At 37.4% G+C, this 22,247-nt stretch overlaps 1 protein-coding gene across 11 annotated transcripts in view; it reads right to left on the bottom strand.

Moving 5' to 3' along the window:
• NFIX (nuclear factor I X) overlaps positions 1-22,247 on the bottom strand; it is a 184,047-nt gene that overhangs the window by 71,793 nt on the left and 90,007 nt on the right. The window lies entirely within an intron of this gene.

Raw genomic sequence — 22,247 nt, 5'->3', positions numbered from 1 at the left:
CGCCAGGTACGGATGGCTTGACATCTATTTATTATAAAACTTTAGTTGAAGAGGTGACTCAACCTTTAGTTGAGCTTTTTAATAATATATTGCAGGGTGCAGAGATCCCTCCATCATGGCGCAGTGCTTTTATATCCTTGATTCCAAAAGAGGATCAAGATCTTACTTTACCAAGGAATTATAGACCTATATCTCTTTTAAATGTAGATTATAAGATTTTTGCAAAAATTTTAGCTAATAGGCTTATGAAGGTTGTGCATCAGCTTATACATAAGGATCAATCGGGTTTTATAATTGGCAGGTACATGAAAAATAATGCTAGACAAATTATTAACATATTAGAATATTTAGATAAGAACAACCAAGTCCCTGCAGGGCTGATATTTTTAGATGCTGAAAAAGCTTTTGATCAATTGAATTGGCATTTTATGTTAAGAGCAATTGAGGAGATAAATTTTGGAGGGAAAATATTACAAGCTTTTACTGCTATATATCAAAAGCAAACGGCACAACTTATTGTTAATGGGGGTTTGTCAGAGGTTTTTACAATAGAAAAAGGTACTAGACAGGGATGTCCTCTGTCACCTTTGCTGTTTGTTTTAACATTGGAAATTTTGTTGATTAAAATCCGAGAATCGCAGGTAATAAGAGGAATAGAAGTTAATAAAAAAGAGTACAAGTTAAGAGCTTTTGCAGATGACTTGGTGGTTACTTTATCTCAACCTACCTATTCTGTAGTTAACTTATTACAGCTGATTCGTCAATATGGACTAGTTTCGGGCTCTAAAATTAATAATAATAAGACTAAAATATTAGCTAAAAATATGACTATTCAGGACAAACAGATTTTGGCTGAGTTGACTGGTTTTGAAATTGTTGATAAGACAAAATATTTGGGGGTCACCTTATCTGTTTCTAATGCAAAATTGTTTAAGAATAATTATGAAAGGCTGTGGGCCAGTGTACAGAAGGACTTGAGGAATTGGGAGAAGTTACAGTTATCTCTCATGGGATGAATTGCAGTGATTAAAATGAATGTCCTGCCCAAATTTCTCTTTTTGTTTCAAATGTTACCTATTTTAAAGAACGAGGTTAATTTGAATGAATGGCAGAAAGGTATTAACAAATTTATTTGGGCAGGGAAAAAACCAAGGGTAAAGTTTAAAATTATGCAGGACTTCCGTGAGAGAGGTGGACTCAAGGTACCGAATTTGAAATTATATTATGATGCAGTGGTTTTTACGCTAATAAGTGATTGGGTAAACTTAACAAATTCAGAGATACTCCATCTGGAGGGATGGGATTTACTCTTTGGTTGGCATGCCTATTTAATATTTAATAAAAAAGTGGATCGGGCTTTTAAATCTCATATTTTAAGGATTTCTCTACTTAGAGTCTGGAGGAAATATTATAAAAGTGATTTTAAAATACCATTATGGGCCATACCTTGGCATGCGATAGAGGGGATAAAGAGAGGTGTTAAAATGGATACGGTGTCTTATACACAATTACTTAGATGGGATGGTCTAAATTGGCAGTTAAAATCTTTGGAAGATTTGTTACATGAAAATATTACCTATTCTTGGTTTCAATATAGACAACTATTAGATAGATGGAAGATGGATCGTAATTTAGGTCTGCTTAGAGAAGATCAAAATCTTTTCAAGCAAGTAAAGGATCAAAGACAAACTCATATTAAAAGAATTTATGGGGTGCTAGTGGAACTGGATTCAGAATCAGAATTAATTAAAGATTGTATGATCAAATGGGCGCAGAATTTTGGTGAACCAGTTCTACTGGATACCTGGGAAACTATCTGGGTGAGAAATGTTAAGTTTACACAAGCCCAGAATTTAAGGGAGAATTTTTATAAAATGTTTTATAGATGGCACCTTGATCCACAAAAGATGTCTCTCATGTATCCTGACTTACAGCCTAAATGTTGGAGATGTGGCTGTTTGGATGCCACTTATTATCATATTTGGTGGTCGTGTAAAAATATAAAAGCTTTTTGGATTAAGATATGGTGGAACATTCAGAGAATTTTTAGAAAGAGGGTAAAATTTACTCCACAATTGTTTTTGCTTGGTATTGTTACTGATTGTGATGCTAAGGAGGTTATATTGATGTTGAATTTGATTACAGCCGCAAGGCTGCTAGTAGGTCAATATTGGAAGAAGGAATCTTTGCCTACTTTGCAAGAGTGGTTTTTTAAAGTATCTTATTTGGCGGAAATGGCAAAGATTTCGGCTTTCTTAAAAGAGCAAACGCAAGAGAAATTTTTTGCTGTATGGGAAAAATGGATAAATTTTATACAATTTAAATTGGATATGAAAAAATACCATTTAGCTTTTTTATAACTTGTATAAAAACTCTACTTTTTTTTCTTTTCTTTGTTTTTTTTTAAATATTTTTTCTTTTTAAGGTTTATAATTCTTTATTCATATATATTTTGTTCTTAATTATCTTATAATTTTGTTAACTTCTTTTAATTAAGCCTATATTCTGCTCTGGGAAGCTCGAGGGGGGGAGGGAGGGGGTGATTTGGGAGGGGTTGGGGGAGAGTTGTATTGTTTTTTTTGTTTGTTTTTTTGTCTTATTGTAGTTGTCATTGTTTTTTTCTGTCTTTGTAAAAGTTTTTAAAAAATTTTCAATAAAAAAATGAGATTAAGGCTTCTCTATTTTTGACATATCTGTGTTTGGCTAATAATATCATTGTTTTCAAAGTGATTACAAATGAATCTTTATTATTTACTCTAGAGCCTTTCCATATAGTGATGTTAGAATCCCTGTTCTATAGTTCCCTCAATCTTCACTTTTCCTGTTTTTGAAGACAAAATTTGATTGTTTTTATTATGCTATTTGGTTGTTTTGGTTTATTGTTTGCCTTTCTGTTGTATGCTACTCAGAGTCATATTGTTTTAGTTGGTCTTATAAATCCAGTAAACTAAACTAAACTAAACTAAACTAAACTAAACAGGCAGGCATCTTATCCTTTCCTGGGATTTTCCAGTGGCTAATGTATAATTTGGCTAAGTCATCAACAAATTCTTTCAGCACGTAGGATGTGATTCATCTGGTTCTGGATATTTAAATTTTTTCAAGGGAAATGAGAAATATACTGATAATTACAGAGAAACAGGCTGACAACACAGCATCCTCCTAGTAAACAGAAACATTGTCAGTTTCAGCCTTCAATTTTACCCCTTCAACCTGTTGTTTAAAAGAGATCTTACAATAACTTCTTATCAGAGAACCATGAGCCATAATAAGAATTAAATGTTGCTCTTTTATCCATTACCATTTTGCCATCTTTATTGAGAACCTGATATGCTACTTCTTTTCTTTTCCATTTCTTTTCAATAATCTGAATAAGGGCTCTTAGAAAAAGATGTTTATCAAGGTCTTAATCCTTTTGGCAAATTCAGCTCATTTTAAATTTTACCTTTCCGGATACTTTTACCTTTCTTGATACTATATTTACAATTCTGAGCAATATGCATATACTCTTTCTTTGTGATAAGCTTCACTTTCAATTTCTGTTTAAAATGTTCCTCATCAATCTCACCTTATGGTGATAAGTGTCTAGTTTGGGATAGTACCCAATCAAAGACAAACATTGACACATGATATCCACCCTCCCAAATTTCCGTCTAGCAATCTGTTTGGCAAGAAACATGCTGAAATTGAGGTCCCTGTTCAAGGAGACAATAAATAATTAACTTAGTTAAATTGTACCAATTTCAGTTTGAATTCTATTTGTATGTATCAAACTCTTTGTGCCTGGCAAACTGAGGAAACAAGGACCATTTAGATTTCTGGAATGATCTTTATTTCTAGTAGGGCAATATAACAGAACCTTGAAAGCTTTCCAAAACATCTCTCCAGATCAATTTTTTCTTAGAGTAATTAAAAAATGATTACTCTGAGCCTCTTCTCAGGCTTTTACCCTCTCATCTCATGGGGTAAGGAATCTTTTCTGCAACAATTCTGTTTTCTTTTCCCATTTTCCCCAGAAAAAAAGAGGCATTCTATCAATTTGTGATTGCTTCTATACTTTGCTTTCTTAATATTTCCTTTTCCCCAACAAACTCTTTTTTATACCCTTTGATTTGCTTTGATGGTTTTCTCAAGAAATTTCTTATTGAAACTTTCCTATGTGCATGACCACATAGTTAGAGCTCACCATGATTTCAGGATTTATGCAATATTTATTAAGTTCTATATTTCTGAGATGATAATGATGATGATGATCATCATCATCATCTCTATTTTTCTATCCATGTGTTGTTGGGCAATTCCCTGGTAGAGGTTCTAGAAATTCTCTAACTGGAAAAAGCAGAGGATTTATCTTGACTGAGGCAATCTTTCATAATTTTCTTTCACTAGAAGAGTCTTGAAAAATATGTTAATCAAAGTAATTTTAAAATACCCCCTACCTGTTTTGTAGTACTAAACTCATCCAAATCATTTTTACAGCTCCTTGTGAATGAAACACATCCTGTTTTAGCAGTGCATCGTATAGATAAGCAATTTTCAAACAGGGGTGCCATGGGTGTCTAAGGAGCAAGAGGTTCACTTGAACACTGACAATTATCTATCACTAGACCTTTACTTCTTGAACAGGGGTTCTAAAACAATCTGGAGAAAAATTAAAAACTCCTGATGCAGATGAGGCAAATAATGGTCCCTAAAATCAAATTTGTGCAAACAGCACAATCATCTGATCCACAGACCTTTAAAAGCCACATTAATTGTTCTTTGTAGTAACATTTGTTCCCACATGCATTAGCCAGAAAAAATAATTATCAATGGATCTGAGAACTTCTGGAATTTCTTCTGTTACATCCCTATACTTGCTCTTGACAGATAGCTAATTTTATGAAGCAATGGTCCAATGATCCCATTTGTTTCAGTTCCTGCAGAAGTGAACTTACCATAATACTTTTCTATTCTGGCAGGGCATAACTGCATCTCATCTGCCCTTCAGGTTAAATATTCTGCTTCTGTTTTGCAATCTGTTTTTCTTTCCCTGAAAACTTTCTGGGAAGATTTCAACAGCGTTCCTTTCAGAAATGCAGATTATCTTCTCCTTTGCATACTAGGCTTGCCCCTTTGTTTGATTGTCCTTAATGGGGAATGTTGTCCTCCAGCAGAACTTGCTGTAACATCTTCTTTCTTGAAGCTCATATCACGAAATATATCATTTCAAATATATTCCAGACTGTTCTCTGACAAACATGCCACAAGCACCATAGGTTTTAACTGCAGAATTCTATTCATTTGTCCCCATTTTATTTCATAAGATAATACCTCTGGAAAATTCTTGTAACGCATGGGAAACTAAGTTGTGAATTAAAAATATCTTGATACAAGCATTTCTCTCTTCTATTTTTTAAAAATATTTTTCATTCTGTGTGCAGCCTTAGCACTTCCCATATATAATATGGGAATAATACTACAGTATTCTATTTTTTAAGACTGGTGCAGTTTCAAGAAGAATGAAAAATTATGGATACTAGCCTTCAGCTGCTTAATTCTTTATTTTTCCTTTTAGTTATAACTATTATATTTCTTTTAAAATGTTCTCCCTATGAAATTGTGATTTCCCTCACAACAGAAAAAAATCAAATGGCTATATATTTATATTCTCTGAGCTTAATTGAATTTTATTTATTTGTTTTAATGATTTATACTTAACTTTTGATCACATTATCTCCTGGACAGTTCACAACATGAAATCATCTAACTGCTCTTGTTCCTCTGGTTGATGACTATGAGTTTTCCTTCATTTCTATTGTCCCAAGATAAATAATAAGTACACTCCCACATGCACAGTTCCTAAATACTAGCAGTCAAATGACACTGTGTAGTCATTCTGTGTTTTCCTGTTAAACAGATTTTTATGAAAAGGAAAAAGACAGAGATGGTGGGAAAACACTGTATAGTTACAAATGAAACGCAATATTGTCTGGACACTGTTAAAATTTCAATTAGGCAGGATGATTGCACAATAAAAGTCTTGCCCAGAAGCACACTTAGTGCAGATGTAATCTGGTTGCAGCTGCTCTCTTTCTCTGGCTAATGGATTGGGCCAAGTTTACCCATTGTTGGGGTGAAGGTGCAAAATTCCAGAGGCTTCTGTTACACTTTCCAGGCCTGAAGATCCTCCTCACTGGTATTTCTGAGGCCTTTTTTTTTGGGGGGGGGGAGAAGGTTGAGATTCAGAAAGAATTGGGATTGATTGGGACAACCCAGACTCCAAAACATCCTTCAAAAATATCATTTTTCATGATTTCCACTAACAAAATGTATGATATGTACATACCCACACAGCTCATTTCTGCACAGAGAAGTTCTTGATAAGCATGCAGTATTTATATGCTCAGAGAACTTCTTGATAAGCATGCAGTATTTACATGCTACATGTATGCACACAGCCAACCTTCACTAAGAAAAGTGCAAATAATATTGAAAGGGGTGATGCTAAACATAAAGCTTAGATTAATGCCATGCTTCTGAATTTTTTTTTCTCAAGGATACAAGACAGCAGCTTCTTGATTCCCTTCTCATAGAAAATTGCACTCAATGAGCCAGAGTCTCAATAAATAAGGACTGAGTGGCATCCACCCAATTCTAGTACCTCAGTTATGATCAGAGGATATAGAGGAAATTAGATTAGATGCAATATGCTCACTTGCACCCATTTCAGATACATATTTTTCTATGCAACTTTTCCAAATATAGACTTCTTTATGCACATTTTGGATATAGGGTCAGGCCATTACTGGTACAGAAATCCATAGTGGATTCATTTTTCATCCTTAATCATATCACATTTGGATGAGTACGGTGCTCCTTTTGCTCATATGAGTTCAATAGATTCAACATTTTAAACAAAATCTGTGTTAATACTAAGTTGCTGTAAAATGATAGCTACACAACCAATCAACACACGTCTCTCTGTGCTTTTCAAGTCAAATTTTTGGATTGGATATGGCAAAGGGCAACTACTCATGGGCCTATGATGCTCTATGTCAAATTTTGCCTGGCCACCTTTCTGGAACCTCACCTCTCCCAGCTGCTTTCAACTGAATAGCCTGCAATGGCACTACTTAATAGAGAGCTTTGCCTCGCCTGTCCTGCTCTGCTTCTTGAGATCATGCATGGAAAGTAATTGGAAGGCCACCCAGTCATTGACTGGCTGCTGCTGCCCGCCCCTTCTCTTGCTAAGGCACATATAAAGGGTATGAATAACAATGCAACAGATCAGTAGGATGAGTCGAGGCCCAATAATCCATCCAACCATGGCACAACTTGAAACCCTTCCTTGTTACTGTCTAGTAAGCTCAGCTGCCACCCCTCTTAATCTTGCCTTGTCCAGTAAATTTTATGAGAGGGTAGCCTCTGGAGCAGTGGTTCTCAACCTTTCTAATGCGGCGACCCCATAATACAGTTCCCCATGTTGTGGTGACCCCCAACCACTTAAAAATCACCAGGTGCCAGGGACGTGGCCAAAGAAAAGGGGAAAAAATGGTGGACAGCCTTGTTTGGCGACCCCTGTGAAATGGTCGTTCGACCCCAAATGGGGTCCCGACCCACAGGTTGAGAACCACTGCTCTGGAGGGAAGGTGACCCCCTTCTCATCAAAAGTCTCTGAATCCCACATCCTTCTGATATGGAAGTGAGTCCTCTAGACTATGCTGATATACTGTAATGCCACTGCCTTGCCTAATTTACAGAATTTTATGGGGAATCAAGAAAATACCCTCACTGAATTGTAAGCTTTTTCTGTTTTTCCACTGCTTTTCCTCTTTCTGCTTTTTTCCCCTTATCACAATAAATCCAGGCATGGTTAGGAATATATAAGAAATAAGACAGTTAAGGAGTTGTCTCTTGGGAAAGAAGATTAAACTGGGTCTTCTTTTATTGCATGACTTGAATTTCCAATTTGTCCATTTTATGCCTTGAAGGATATGTCCTTGCCTTCTTTCCCGTGCTTTGCTTTGCCCAGTTTTTCTACTTTCTATAAATGTTCCTAATGTAAATATATAAATGCATAAATGAAAGTATTAGTTGACATGAAAGTATTTCATGGTAACTAAAGCAGCTTCTACTTATGCAGTCCCTGTACTGCTCTCTACAATCTACTAATGCAGGAACGAGCAACTTACATGCCATTTTGCTGCTTCCATACCATACTTGGGTGCCCTGCAGCCCCTCATTGTACTGCTAGAATTCAACCGGGTGCTTTAACCATCAGCTTAGGACTGCACTTAGTCTCTTTTCCCCAGCCAAGGGCCACATTCAAGAGAGAAAATACTATTTTAACACACTGTCAGTTTTGAGCTGCTGATGAGAAGGCAACATCCTTTGCACACAGAAAAAGAATGTTGACAAGGCATATTTCTGTCTTGATTAGGTCAATGTTAGGTTAGGCCCCACACTGTTGATTCTCTCCTAGTATCAGGATCTAAGATTTAAAACAATTTAAATATTTTTTAAAGTAACATCTAAATCTGGATTTTGACAAAAACATTCAATGGCTGAAACAGAATAACAAGTCTCTACCTCAAGCACTAATCTTGCAAGTACTATAAATATAGTACTCTATCAAATTCTTATAACAATACATCATATTTTAATCCTATTCTACCCCCCTTGGTTTTGCTAACCTTCATTACAAACTTTCTAGAATGCCTTAAACTGTCATCTTATTTTCTATGTTTAACACCTAGGAGTATATACTTGTTGGTGCCAATAAATATTCAGTTTTGGAATATCTAACTAAAAACATATAGTGAAGATTATGAAACCCCAGTATAGTAAACTTTTACATTTTTGTCAAATCATACTAGCAATTGTACAAGAGCACCCACTTAAACAATTGATTATATTTTGTACAATTCCCAGCCTCATCCAAGGACAAGAAGTTGGGAAGACTGTCCTTCAGTATCAGAGCAAAGTCTGTGAAATGAGCATGCGCATGAGGAGTAAGATCCTATCACAACAGTTATAAAACAAAATACCGTATATGCCAGCGTATTAGGCGACCCGGCATATAAGACGACCCCTGTCTTTGGCGCCGATTTCAGCGCTCGCGGAAGTCGTCTTATACGCCGGCATTTACGGTAATTGTCTTTTGCAGCACCATCACATAATATTTTACCAATATAACACATCATTTGGTACTAAGTAAGTTACTATCTTTGCCATAAACCAGTTTCTTCTATTCCCTTGTTTTAATTTCAAATTATCCCTGCTATAGAGGCTTTCTGTTTGGAACATATTTTAAATAGTTTTTTTCTTCCTATCTTTTCTAGCCAGACATGACTCAGAATATTTCTAGTACTCTTCTAGGACCAGGGAGATTCAGGTTCAAATCCATCCTCAGTTGTGGAAGCTCTTTGAGTGACTTTCCCTCCTTAGCCAAACCTATCTTACAGGGGAAAAACAGAGGAAGGATTACAATGTACATTATGCTGAGCACCCAGAGAAAAGGCAGGATATAATTCTAACAATTAAATAAACAAGCAGTTTAGGGATACAATATTCCCATTCACAATGGCTGAATTAAATCTCTTTTTTTCTTGGGCAAGAAACTCTCATAACTGATCATGCCAGCTCAAAGGGCAGGTTAATGATCCATCTGGGCTGAATTGAGTATTAGACCTAAAACAGTATTCTCATGACTGAATCTAAATCCATGCTGTCCAGTGTTTTTCCAGTGGATGGGAAAGAAGCTGAGGAATTGCAGCTGCAAGACTGAGCGAAATCAATTTAAAATTCAGTGCTCTGTGGCCATTGCCATAATATGCTAGAAATTTGGGGGGTCATAACCCTAAATCACCTAGAAATCACTAAGGTGGAAATCACTGCAGTAGAGAACAGATGCCTCTGTTCTAATTCTCTAGTAAAACTGAATTTGGGATCCCCCAGGACTGAAGGCAAGACTGATAAACACTTTGGAGCAGCTGAGCTCACAATTTTGATGCCCAAGCAAGGAAAAATAAGTTCCTTTTGCTGGGTGGGAAGGAGCCAATAGCAGCAGGGCTCATTCTGGATTCAGGACACAGAAGGGTCATCTGGCAAAAGGCCATCAACTTGGGTTCCCAGTACTGCTTTTCCAAGCTGGCTGCAATACATGCTGCAGAACCATAGAATTATTATCTCTTTGTTCATTGTACAACCCCATGAGATTTGTATATTAATGCAGCAATTGGGAGGTATATCAGGTTCCATCTACTCAGATAAAGAAATGCTAGTATTTACTATTACTACTGCATTATATTTTTAATCTACATTCTGATCCTATAGAATTAGGAAAATGTTCTGTAGAAAATCTCCATATTCTTGCTCCACCCCTACCTCTTTTTCTACCAAAATGCCTTGTTCTGGCATGGTAAAAGAGATCTTTTATTTAAAGAAAGCACTGTTTTCAATTTGCTGTTAAAATCCCTTTGCCTATCTTTCTCAGGGCTCATAAAGAATAAGAAAAGACAAAAATGCCTGCGTTGGCACAGTGCCGACTCTTCCACAGCCAAATGAAACTGCTAGCACTTTGCATCTACCCAACCGTTCTAGTTGGGACTGTGATGATTTGGAGGCCTCTGATTGACAAGGGGACAGGAAAAAGGAGGAGGGATATGTATACCCCTTAGACAATACTGGCAACGTTCCCTGCCCAGTAACTTCTCCAAAGCTAGAGAAAGACCTCCTGGTGCCCAGCTCAGTCAGGGATTCTGGAGCAAGTGCTGGTCTGGGCCAGAAAATGGCAAATTCTGGCAAGAATGCAAGGGATGGCAAAGAGGCAATGGTAAAATGCGGGGAAGAGAGAGAGAGAGAGAGAGAGAGAGAGAGAGAGAGAGAGAGACAGAGAGAGAGAGAGAAGGAGACACACAGAGAGAGAAAGCTAAAGCAGGTAAAGGTAAGTAAAAAAGAAAGGCAAGATGCATTTCTGCATTAAGAAAACTAAACTGGTTGTTCAGAATTATTCTTCAAAAGAATTTCAGTTTCATATGGCAGCAGGCAATAGGGAGAAAATGAGAGAGAAGTAGTGGAAAGATACTAAATAAAAAGCAACGAATTTTCACACTGTTAAGTCTCTCAAAATGATGCAGTTATTCAGTAGGCATATAAAAGAAAAAAAAATCATTGTATTTTAGTGCAAGTACATTCAACCAGAGCCAAAAAGGCCAACACAGTGCTAGGCTGCATTAACAGAGGGATAGAATCAAGATCATGCGAAGTATTAATACCACTCTTCAATGCCTTGGTAAGGCCACACTTGGAATACTGCATCCAGTTTTGGTCACCACGATGTAAAAAAGATGTTGAGACTCTAGAAAGAGTACAGAGAAGAGCAACAAAGATGATTAGGGGACTGGAGGCTAAAACATATAAGGAACGGTTGCGAGAATTGGGTATGTCTAGTTTAACGAAGAGAAGGACAAGGGGGGACATGATAGCAGTATTCCAATATCTCAGGGGCTGCCATAAAGAAGAGGGAATTAAGCTATTTTCCAAAGCACCTGAAGGCAGGACAAGAAGCAACGGGTGGAAACTAATCAAGGAGAGAAGCAACCTAGAACTAAGGAGAAACTTCCTGACAGTGAGAACAATTAATCAGTGGAACAGCTTGCCTCCAGAAGCAGTAAATGCTCCAACACTGGAAGTTTTTAAGAAGAGACTGGACAGCCATTTGTCCGAAATGGTGTAGGGTTTCCTGCCCGAGCAGGGGGTTGGACTCGATGACCTCCAAGGTCCCTTCCAACTTTACTACTACTATTATTATTATTATATACATATAGAAAAACAATGATATTTGAAAAATAGCACTAAATTTGTATTGTATTCACGATTCAGAAAACACAAATAAAACCATTTATTGTGTGATGCATAAATTGGGTCAAATAAACTTAAGAGTTGAAAAAATGAGAAACCATAAACAATTGGATTAACAGACTCACCCATCTCTTCAACTCTGAGTTCAGTATACTGTAAAATAAAAGCTGCACATATGTAAAACATATAGACTTAGGAGCATGGAAATGTTTGTGGACATATGTGTGGGTGTAAGATAGAAAAAATAGCAAAATTACATTTGGATAAAACTAAGAAGTGCTGTAATCTTGGGGCCACTATTGTAATAGTACTGTACGGTATTAGAAAAAAGTTATATTTGTAATATACTTTACTGCCACTAGATGGCATCACTCCCTGTCAGGAAAGTCTTATAATGGAACCATGAATCCAGAGAAGAGCCAAACCAATCTGAGTTTTAAGAATGGCTTTGAATGGTGCCCTGAATATAATCATACTGGGTCAAATCCAGGATCACTGTATATGGTCACAGTAGACAAGGAGGAGGGGAGACTCCATGACACCTAACAAGGGATTGGATAGCTTTTATCAGAGCTTTTTTTGTAAAAAAAAAAAAAAAGTGCCGGAACTCACAGATGTCATGCAACCCGCCTTGCCTGTCCTAAAAGGTTCCATCCAAAAAAGATGCTGGAACTCCGTTCTGGGCGTTCTATGACAAAAAAAGCCCTGGCTTTTATTAGTTCAAATGTAATTTCCAGCTTTGTTGTATTAATCTCTTAAGTAGCCCGTTGGTTAATTTATCCAAATAAAATATTATACTGGCAGTTATTTAATCCAAATATAGCATTCATTTTTAATCTGTATTTCTTAATCAAAAATTAAGAATTTAATTAAAACTGCACCAAAGCCTAAGATTCAGAAATAATAGATCAAATGAGGCACAAATTGACAATAATACTAGAATGTTTCCCAGAATTTGAGACAAGCTACAGGAGGGAAAAACAGAGAAAGTAGCATCTCCTGAATATTTGTCTAGTTCTAGAAATGTTACATTTGGGAAAATAATTATGAATAAAAGCAATAGATTGCATTCTAGTCCTGTTTTAGGCATGAAAGCCAGCAGGGTGTCTTTGGGCTAATCACTCTCTCTCAACCCAATTCATCTCACAGGCTTGTTGTTGTGGGGAAAATAGGAAGAAGGAGTATTAGGTATGCTTGCCACCTAAAGTTATTTATAAAATTAATAAAAGCAGTATAAATAACCTAAAAATAATAAAATAGTAATAATAAAAAAACCTTGGATATGAACTATTGGCAATAAGATCTAGTGATGACAGCAGAAGATATAAGAGAAAATTGTCATGAAAAAGGTGGAGAAAGAAAAAAAATCTGTGGTATAGGTGGTGCAAAAGATACTTTCATACTGAAACCTAGCCTTCTTTGCTGCCTAATTGTAGCTGGACAGTTAATTGCAAAAAAGAAAAAGGTGTTTGTCTCTTTAAGAGAAGACTTGGCACTGCCCTGGTGCCCGTTGGCAGCCAGGTTTTATGAGCAGCCTGTGCTTGCTGCAGCCATTTGATGAAGGCGAAGGAGACAGAAATAGGAGTGAGATAGGAACATACCGCCAACCATGCGCTCCCCTAAAATGGCGGCATAGCAACAGGATGGAAAAGCTCCTAGCATCCTAAGAACTCCCTCCCTCAAAATATGTTAATAAAAATCAGAGCAGTCTGCTCAATGGGTATACAGACCAAAAGGCACACTACTAGATGTAAAAGCCAAAATCTATTCAACTGAGTAGATAAAAGGAAAGACAAATAGTTCAATCTTCTTGGCAAATTGTCAACCCTATCCTCAAAAGATATTAGGGTAGGAAGGCTATATAATGTCTCTCAGCCACTGTTTCTGTTTTGGAAGGAGGATGTCAGTATATTTCTGCATTTTTCAGGGAGACATAGCCAATTACTTCTTCCTTGTACAAATATCAGTCTGGCAACTACCAGCTTGGAAGAAGCTGATAACTGTCAGCATGCTCAGAAAAGGTTTCACACATGATTCTAAAACTGGAATTTTTTATAGACTAACCAAAGAACTACACTAAACTGAACGTGAATTCCAAAGACTCCTTACTTTCCGACCGGCAGTGATTTTTAAACTTTCTACTTGCAGGAAACCCTTTTTTACAATGTTAAGGATACATTGGGTATCCTTGCAGAAGATGTGAGGGCATATTCTAGAGCACGCATTTGGTTAAATATTGCCACTCTTTGTATCCCCATCTTAGATCTGCATGAAGCAAGACCACATTCTAGAATTCATAACTATAACATAACAGCAGGCATTTCTGTAAGTGCCTTAGAGACTTGTCTGAATTGTGGAAACAGGTAATTTCAGCCCTTCAGGCTTGAATCTTGGTTGCTCATCCACACAATTCTCCTCTAGTGCTATTCAGTCTCAATTATCTATATGGGTGGAGTAGGATAGATCTGCAGAGGGTCACATCTGACACAGAATTTAAAAATTGAGACTTGATGGTTAAAAGTTAACAGATTTGTCATCCAAAAAACCAACTATTTTTCAGAATAACTGAGAAAGTGCATATCTGTCAAATGAAAGTTCTTCAATAAAACAGATTCAGAAAATATTTGTTATGCAATATATGAATTCCTACTAGAATATAAGAATTTTAACATCTTTCTTGCAATATTTGGAGGGAATGTTTGATCCTAACTTTAGCATGAACCTCAGAAACACAGTGTAAATCTATTGCAGAAGCATCAGAAAACCACAATAGTTTGATCATTTTCATTTTGTAAAATAATGCCACTCCTACAAATTACTCTTTTGATCTCCCAAACTTTCACTCTTGAAATATATATATTCCTCTATCCAGCAGCATGAATGCTCCTTGAATAGTTCAAGTTTAATCCACTGGCAGATTTGTTTATTATTTACAAAGTTCTTTTTCTGCAATCTCGTATTCTCTAAAGGCATTGGATCGCATGTCCTATCATCCTCAGGGTTTTCCCCTGTGATTTGAAGTAGAGAGTTATAATCCAGCATCTATAAAGTAATTGAAATGAGGAAAAGTAACTTGGTCCTAGGTTATAAATACAGAAGCAGCAGACCAAACACAGCATTTGATCATGGTAGAAAAGCAAGCTAAGAGATACAGGAATATGAGAAAAGGAAGTGTAATAATTTTGTTTATCATAATAGCAAGATGCATACATAAACCTAGGATAAAACAATACTATCACAAACTACAATTATAATAACGCAATATAAAGAACCCCCTAGAGTGAAAAATCTGAAATATATTATAATACTTGTATCTATATATTCAGGTTATGAGTGACCAAAGAATGGGTCAGAATGTCAGTCCCTCACTTGCCATGCTGCTCTTCTCCAGTAGTGGGCATTATATAAGAAAAGTTCCAGTATCATTTATTGGTTCTATGGTATGTATTTCAAACAACCATAGACTTTCAGAAATATTTTTTTCTGTAGCTGTATATTGTGAATTAACCTAATAAATAAGCAAAACTGGGCTAAATTTCCATAAATTCATTGGAAATCCCCAATTGTTATTCTCTCAGTAACCACAACATACTAAAGTTTGTTAAGTCATTGAGCTTAAAGGATGCACTATGAGAAATTTTTCATCTCTTTAGAGTACTTATTGCTATCTGCTCTTCTGGCCACCAAGTATCCCCTTCTGCCTTCCCAGAGTAAGTAATTGGTTTTCATTCATGTTTTTAATCTCCAGGACATTCCTTCCCCACTGCACACAACACCCATTTAACTTTATTCAATTGTCATCTTAGTTAATATTTTCCCTATCTAAAATCACATGGAGCATTTTTTCCCAATTTGGTTCCTTCCTCTTTGAGGTGAAATGAGATTTTCAGACTGGACAGTGTCTGCAGGATGCAAGGTAATATGTAATTCCTCTTCAAAGCTTTACCAGGGCTGCCATATCACCATGATATCACTGATACAGTATCTGCCAGCAACTATTAGACACTGGACCCTGTTTTATAACAAAGCCTCACGGATAGTGCAGTGAATGTTATTCTGTTTGGACAAAGCAGGAGATCCTCTCCTACCCCAACTGGGCCTCTTAAAGCGTCAAGGCTGCCAACTATCCTGGGCTTGGACAGCACCTCCTTCTTTGTCTCTCAGCTTTAATAAAAGTTATTTTAAAATGTGGTTTCTCTCAGAGAATGAATCAATCAATAAACAGAAATGTGAGCTCTTGGCTTTGGGTGGAGGGGGTAGGTAAGGGAGGAAAGGGAAAAATCAAGGAAGGGTGTTAAGGGAAGATTTTGAAAATGCAGGAAATCCATTTCTCTAATGTCTACTGAATGCTTGTCTACTGCATACTCTTCCACACGCAAAAGAGGGGAAAGATAGGGAATGGGACTACAAGAAAAGGAATTAACACAAAGAAAAGAGAGAAATGGTCCTTTAAGAGAGAGAGAGAGAGAGAGAGAGAGAGAGAGAGAGAGAGAGAGAGATGAGGTTTCCTAAAATACTCACTCACAAGCGCTGAGCTCTGCTTGGGCCTGTTCCAGTCCCCTGCATCTGTTTGGCAGGAGCCCAGCGGGGTTAAGGTTACCCTGAGCACAGGAGGGGCCTATCCCTGCAGAGAGCTCTGAAAACTGGCTCTTGGTGGGGAGGGAAGCAGGAGAGGGAATCTTACCCACACATTGAATGCTGCTGGAGTGTACAATTTACTTTGTGCTAAGACAAGGGAGAGGCAAAACTTAGCAATAGGATCTCTCTCTCTCTCTCTCTCTCTCTCTCTCACACACACACACACACACACACACACACACACACACACAGCTGCCTTCTCTATTTCTTCCTCTTCCATTACTTGGACAAATTTCCAATCCAATCAAGCTGTGGGCACATATGCTAATGTGAGAAGGATCAATATTTCTTAGTGCTACTAAGTACTTGTATTTTGAAATCAGGTCAGCATTGCAGACCTTTGCTCATGCACAACTATAGGACACACAAGGTCTACTTTACAAAACATAGGTGCCATACTTACATTCATGCTGTGCCCTAGTCCCTGCAAGGACTCTGTGACCATTTCCTGACTGGTCTCTCAGGACATTTGCCAAACATGCAAATAGAGGTTAAAATGTCAAGGCAGTCCTCAGAAAAGGCAGAGCTCCTGTACCTTTATGAGGACAGAATATAGAATTTCAAGAGAATCAGCTTATTTTTCCTTCCTTTATGATAAGCCCCTCACATCCTCTCATCTGCTCTTCTTCAGAATGCTAAATGCTTCAGGAATCCTACCCTCCTTTATATGCTGCACTTACTATACAGTAGCAAGGAGCCCAAAATAGCTATTTCAGAAAGCTGCATGCACTCACAGCATGCAACAGCCTGTTGTACATCTGTCCCACCAGACGAAGGGGACAAGTGAACGGGAGGGGGAAATAAGAGAGCAGGGAGGCTTAGTGCAAAGGTCCAGGAGCCTTGGGCAGGCTGAAAGGACCTTTGTCTGCTTTGGTGAGGTTATCTTAGGTAGTCTCAAAATCATGCCTGACCTCCTATTCCACACTGAAGTCATTTTTAACAGTTCTCCCAGTTTGAGAGAGAAAGCCCAACCCAGCCCAGCCTGGCCAGCTGTCCCATACCACCCTCACAATGTTTAAACTTTCCCGACAGTGACCTACTTTCTGCTGTAATAATAGAGCAGGAAGCCGCAAACAGGGTCCTGACTGCTCTTGTGACAACAGACAATAACCCTCCATGCAGCTGGGATTCCAATGAGCTCACAGCTGCATCGTGTAAGAGGATGCAACCCTGGATACTCAAGTGCCAAAAGCCAATGTTTCACACACTTAAAGGACTAAGATTACCAAGACCCTGAAGTAAGAATTTCTGACAAAGAATATATGGCACTTTCCCCAGTGAACTGGTGGGCAGTTTCACAGAGTATGGTTATGTCTAATTTAATGAAGAGAAGGATGAGGGGTGACATGACAGCAGTGTTCCAATATCTCAGGGGTTGCTACAAAGAAGAGGGAGTCAGGCTATTCTCCTAAGCATCTGAAGGCAGGACAAGAAGCAATGGATGGAAACTATTCGAGGAGAGAAGCAACCTAGAATTAAGGAAAAATTTCCTGACTGTTAGAACAATTAATCCATGAAACAACTTGCCTCCAGAAGTTGTGAATGCTCCAACATCGGATGTTTTTAAGAAGAGCTTGGACAACCATTTGTCTGAAATAGTATAGAGTTTCCTGCCTGAGCAGGGGGCTGGACTAGAAGACCACCAAGGTCCCTTCCAACTCTGTTATTCTGTTATCTTGTCAATGACTGTACTAAAAATTGCAACTGGGTGGTCACTGGATGTTGGATATATTTGCTGCCAAGCAGCCTTTGCTAACCTGCTGGTTTCTTGATTTACTGAGACGCTCTGGGAGATGAAGCAGCATTTTTAGGAAGAGACTCCTAAAACTGCAGTAGTAAAACCAGAAAAGCAAGCATGACCAGTCATAGGTACAAGCCCATTTTAAGTCAAAGGGTAGCAAAGCATTGATTTCTTTTCTTTTTTCTTTTCTCTTTTTTAAAATAATTTTATTAAAGATTTTCACAGAAGTAAAAGATAAAGATGAAATTATATGAAGTAACATTAAGGAAAAGAAAGGTGTGAAAAGTAGTACAAACAGAACGAAAAGGAAAAAATATAAACAAGATAAGATAGATAAGACAAGATAACCTTTATTGTCATTTTTTTACTGGGGGCACAACAGCACACATCAAAAATGAAATTTAGTTGCCCGCTCTCAAAGTGAAACACATACATGACACACACCTAAACATATTATGAACATATGTACAGACTCACATCCCTACATATACGTAGCAAATAAATATTAAATATGTCCATCTTGAATATATAACGGAAGGAGGAAGCTTGAGAGTTCACAAGGTTAATGCTGTATGGGATGAAACTATGGCTGAATCTGGATGTTCTGCTACGGATACCACAAAGCCTCCTCCCAGAAGGTAACAAGGAAAACAGGTCGTGAAGAGGATGTGTAGTGTCCCAGATAATCTTGTGGACCTTGCTCAAACAACGCTTCTGTGCTATGTCCTGGATGGGATCGTAAGCAACTTACGGTCTTCTTTACAGTATATACTGTCCTCCCTCTTTAAAGTTACATCATAATTCAACCTCTTTTAAATAGTACATCCATAAATCACCAGTTCATTTTTTCTATTTTCAAAAAGTCCATTAAGAGGTTTCCAGTCTTTAATAAAAATACTTGTTATCTTATCCCTGATCAAACAGGTCAAATTTGTCATTTCTGTCATCTTCATAATCCATTGCTCCCATATGGATATTTCAGTATTTTTCCATGTTTATGCAGATACTTCTCCCCATTTCTTGTGTTGATGGTATGTCATTCAATTGTATTGTTCAAGATACTTGTAAGACCTCCCTTTAGACCACTGAATGTTTTTAGCAAGCATTTTTGAAACAAAATTGTTCCTAAAACCCAATTGCCATTAGACGATGACTAGAGTCTGATGAAATGACTGGGCAATAAACTGTGACATTATGAGGGATTCTTTTGATCTGGTGGATGCCAAGGATGAAGACAAGACCCCCTGGCAACATAACCTTGGCCATCCTTCTGGCTTGAACTGCAAGAGAAGGAACTGGAAATGGATTAGGAGTGATGTCGATGGCTCTTGGGGGGGGGTACCAATGTCTACAAGTTAGGGATGGTATCTCCATTCCTAAAGAAGCCATTCATCATTTCAATTGTACTGGAAAACTCCCCTATCTTCAGTCTTCAGGAGGCAGTGGGTGGGAAGTTTTGGAGAGTGTGATCTGAACTTGTTTGGATGAAATACATTATCTAGAACCTTATCAGTCAGGTTTAAGTTAGGCCATGGGACAGAAACTGGCCATGTTGGAAAATTCATGTCCTTGGCCTTTCCTATGTGGAATTCCTGAACATTTGCCCCTCCTCTTCATCTAATGTGCTGTACGTTCTGTATGAGGCTGCTGGGAGAAGTCATTCATTAATGCAATGTAAGTTATCAACATGGCGATGATATATAAGTATACATCTCCATCCTAGGCTGAACAGGGGATTCAGTGAATGTCCTGACCCATTGTCTGGAACCAATTATGACTTAGAAGAGAGAAAGCAGGTTCAAGATGAATCCTTGCAATATGGAGTGATTGTTTATCCAAAAGACATCTGGTTCTTAGGCGCTCCAAATTTCTTTCTGAATGGAGTTGCATGTCGCCTGAAGGAGTTTTCTTGAATTTGAGGCTCTTGCTGAACAGCAGATGGAGGCTGTGGCTAAGAGGACCTTGTAGGATGTCCTGGTGAGAATCAGTAAGACCCCTATTGCATTGTGCTAGAATTACTGTAATTCACTAGTTTGCCTTTGAAAACTAATCTCAACCTGAAATTTTGGTGCAGAATGCATCAGTCTATTGGTTTGTTCAGTGACTGGGACCTCTTCTTCCACTGCTACATCGGTTACCTAACATGTTTCAGGATACAATTCTGAAACGTACAATGTGCTCAGGTTAAATATTTGAGTCTTAAGGCATGGTATACTTCCATGTATTCCTATCTAAAGTTAAAGGTTAGAGTTATGAATTATGTCTTTCCTTTGGCTGCCCTAAATTCATAGAGCAGTGTACCTCTGATTCCTTATTCCTGATTCAGGAGGAAAGTAACTATATTTCATGTTCTTCAGTCCAGATTTTTTTAAATATATGTATGCATGTATGTACATACAGTATATATTGAAGCTAGCTGTACAGGAATTCTAAATGGTAGCATGCTACATAAGTCACTTCACATCACATTTGATCTAGCCTTCTGTTTCCTTTATTTCTATATTTATTGCTTTGGATCTAATTCAGAGCTTTGGATCACATTTCTTTTCCTCTTCTAATTCTTAAGTTACAGCTTTCCATCTTTGAGAATTTTTAACAGCACTTGGAAGGCCAAATATTTCAATGTGGATTCCTATCTCTTACAACCAGAAGGAAAACCTTTCTGTATCTTGATCTTCTCTGTTTTGGCTGTAAAATTTTCTCTAATGTTCTTCCTTCCTACCCTGTGAAAGTAAAGATTTGGAAAACCAAACCCAGGCTATTTGCAATCAGGTGCCAACAACCCAGAGTTTATCAACATCTCCCTATGTGAATTAAATCCAAATTTGAAATAAAGGTCCAACATTAATGAATGCAGTAAATGCAAATCCCCCCATTTTCTTGCTATGTTACTTTGTATTTGCCTTTGACAACTCCATTAACCACAGATTATAAAATTTAAAACAGGCCCTGATTCCCTGCCAGTGGCTGCAATCTTATGTGTGCTAATTTGGGAGTTAGATATACTAAATACACAGTCCATCAGCTCAGGCTATATGTGCATTCAACCAGGCTACATGGCTTCACCATATATTGCAAATAAACATAGCTAATGAGCTATTAATATTTTCAAAATTATTTGGCACAATTTATACTCTAAAAATGGTGGAGAATGAAGAATACTGTATTTAATCATTTCCTGCCATTTTCTTTCTCCTTGGGTTTTCAAGTATATTTTTCTATTCCTATAATCTCACAGAGAGAATAGTTTTGTGGGTTATTTAAAGTAAGAAATGATGGGAAGAGAGAAATGTTAAATACCCATTCTGTTCCATCTCTGTTCCCAAGTGCTTTTTCCCAAAGTGTTTTTTTTAATGCAAAAGCAGTTATCAGGATTCCATTATATAAATTTGTTGTAATATAATGAGTAGGTTGTTCCTACACAAAGTAAGAAAAAGAATCATTTTCTTGCTCATAATTTAGTATTTAGATTTGTCTGGGATTTATATATAAAGGGGTGGGTCTATACTACGGAAAAAAATGATCTAAAATTCAGGAAAAAAATGCTTCTTTTTCAGCCTGAATTTCCTACATCCCCTTCCTGAATTAGAGTGTGCTTGCAATGAAGTTTGGGGTTGGACCTCTTCTACCTGGTGCAGCAGTTATACTGAATCTTCAGTAATTCAGGCCCAAAAAGGTGGTTTGTGTTCTCTTAAAGTTAATGAGACTTCCAGAATCTGGGAAGAGAGACAGGTGGGGGCACAACAGAATCAGAATAAAAGACAACTTTAGACCCTGCCAAAACAGAAAAGCAGAAATCTTATGAATAGTAAAATAGTAAAATCTCTGAGTAGTCTCAATGGGAAATCACATGATAAAGAAGCAGTTTTGTAGAGTAAGGAGAGGTGACTGAGGACCCCAGCAGAAAACGCAAACTTCAATTCCTTCAACCTGGAGATCTCTAGCAATGGGCATGATTTCCTGTGTGGGTCATGAGCCACTTGAGAGGGCACAGGTTGTTTTTTTGTTTTGTTTTTTTAAAAAA

This window comes from Crotalus tigris, unplaced genomic scaffold (genome assembly GCF_016545835.1).
Source record: "Crotalus tigris isolate CLP2741 ecotype Arizona unplaced genomic scaffold, ASM1654583v1 scf7180000018084.670488, whole genome shotgun sequence".
Classification (NCBI taxonomy): domain Eukaryota; kingdom Metazoa; phylum Chordata; class Lepidosauria; order Squamata; family Viperidae; genus Crotalus; species Crotalus tigris.
Note: the sequence above shows the minus strand (reverse complement) of the source record. Positions and strands in the feature narration are given on the sequence as shown.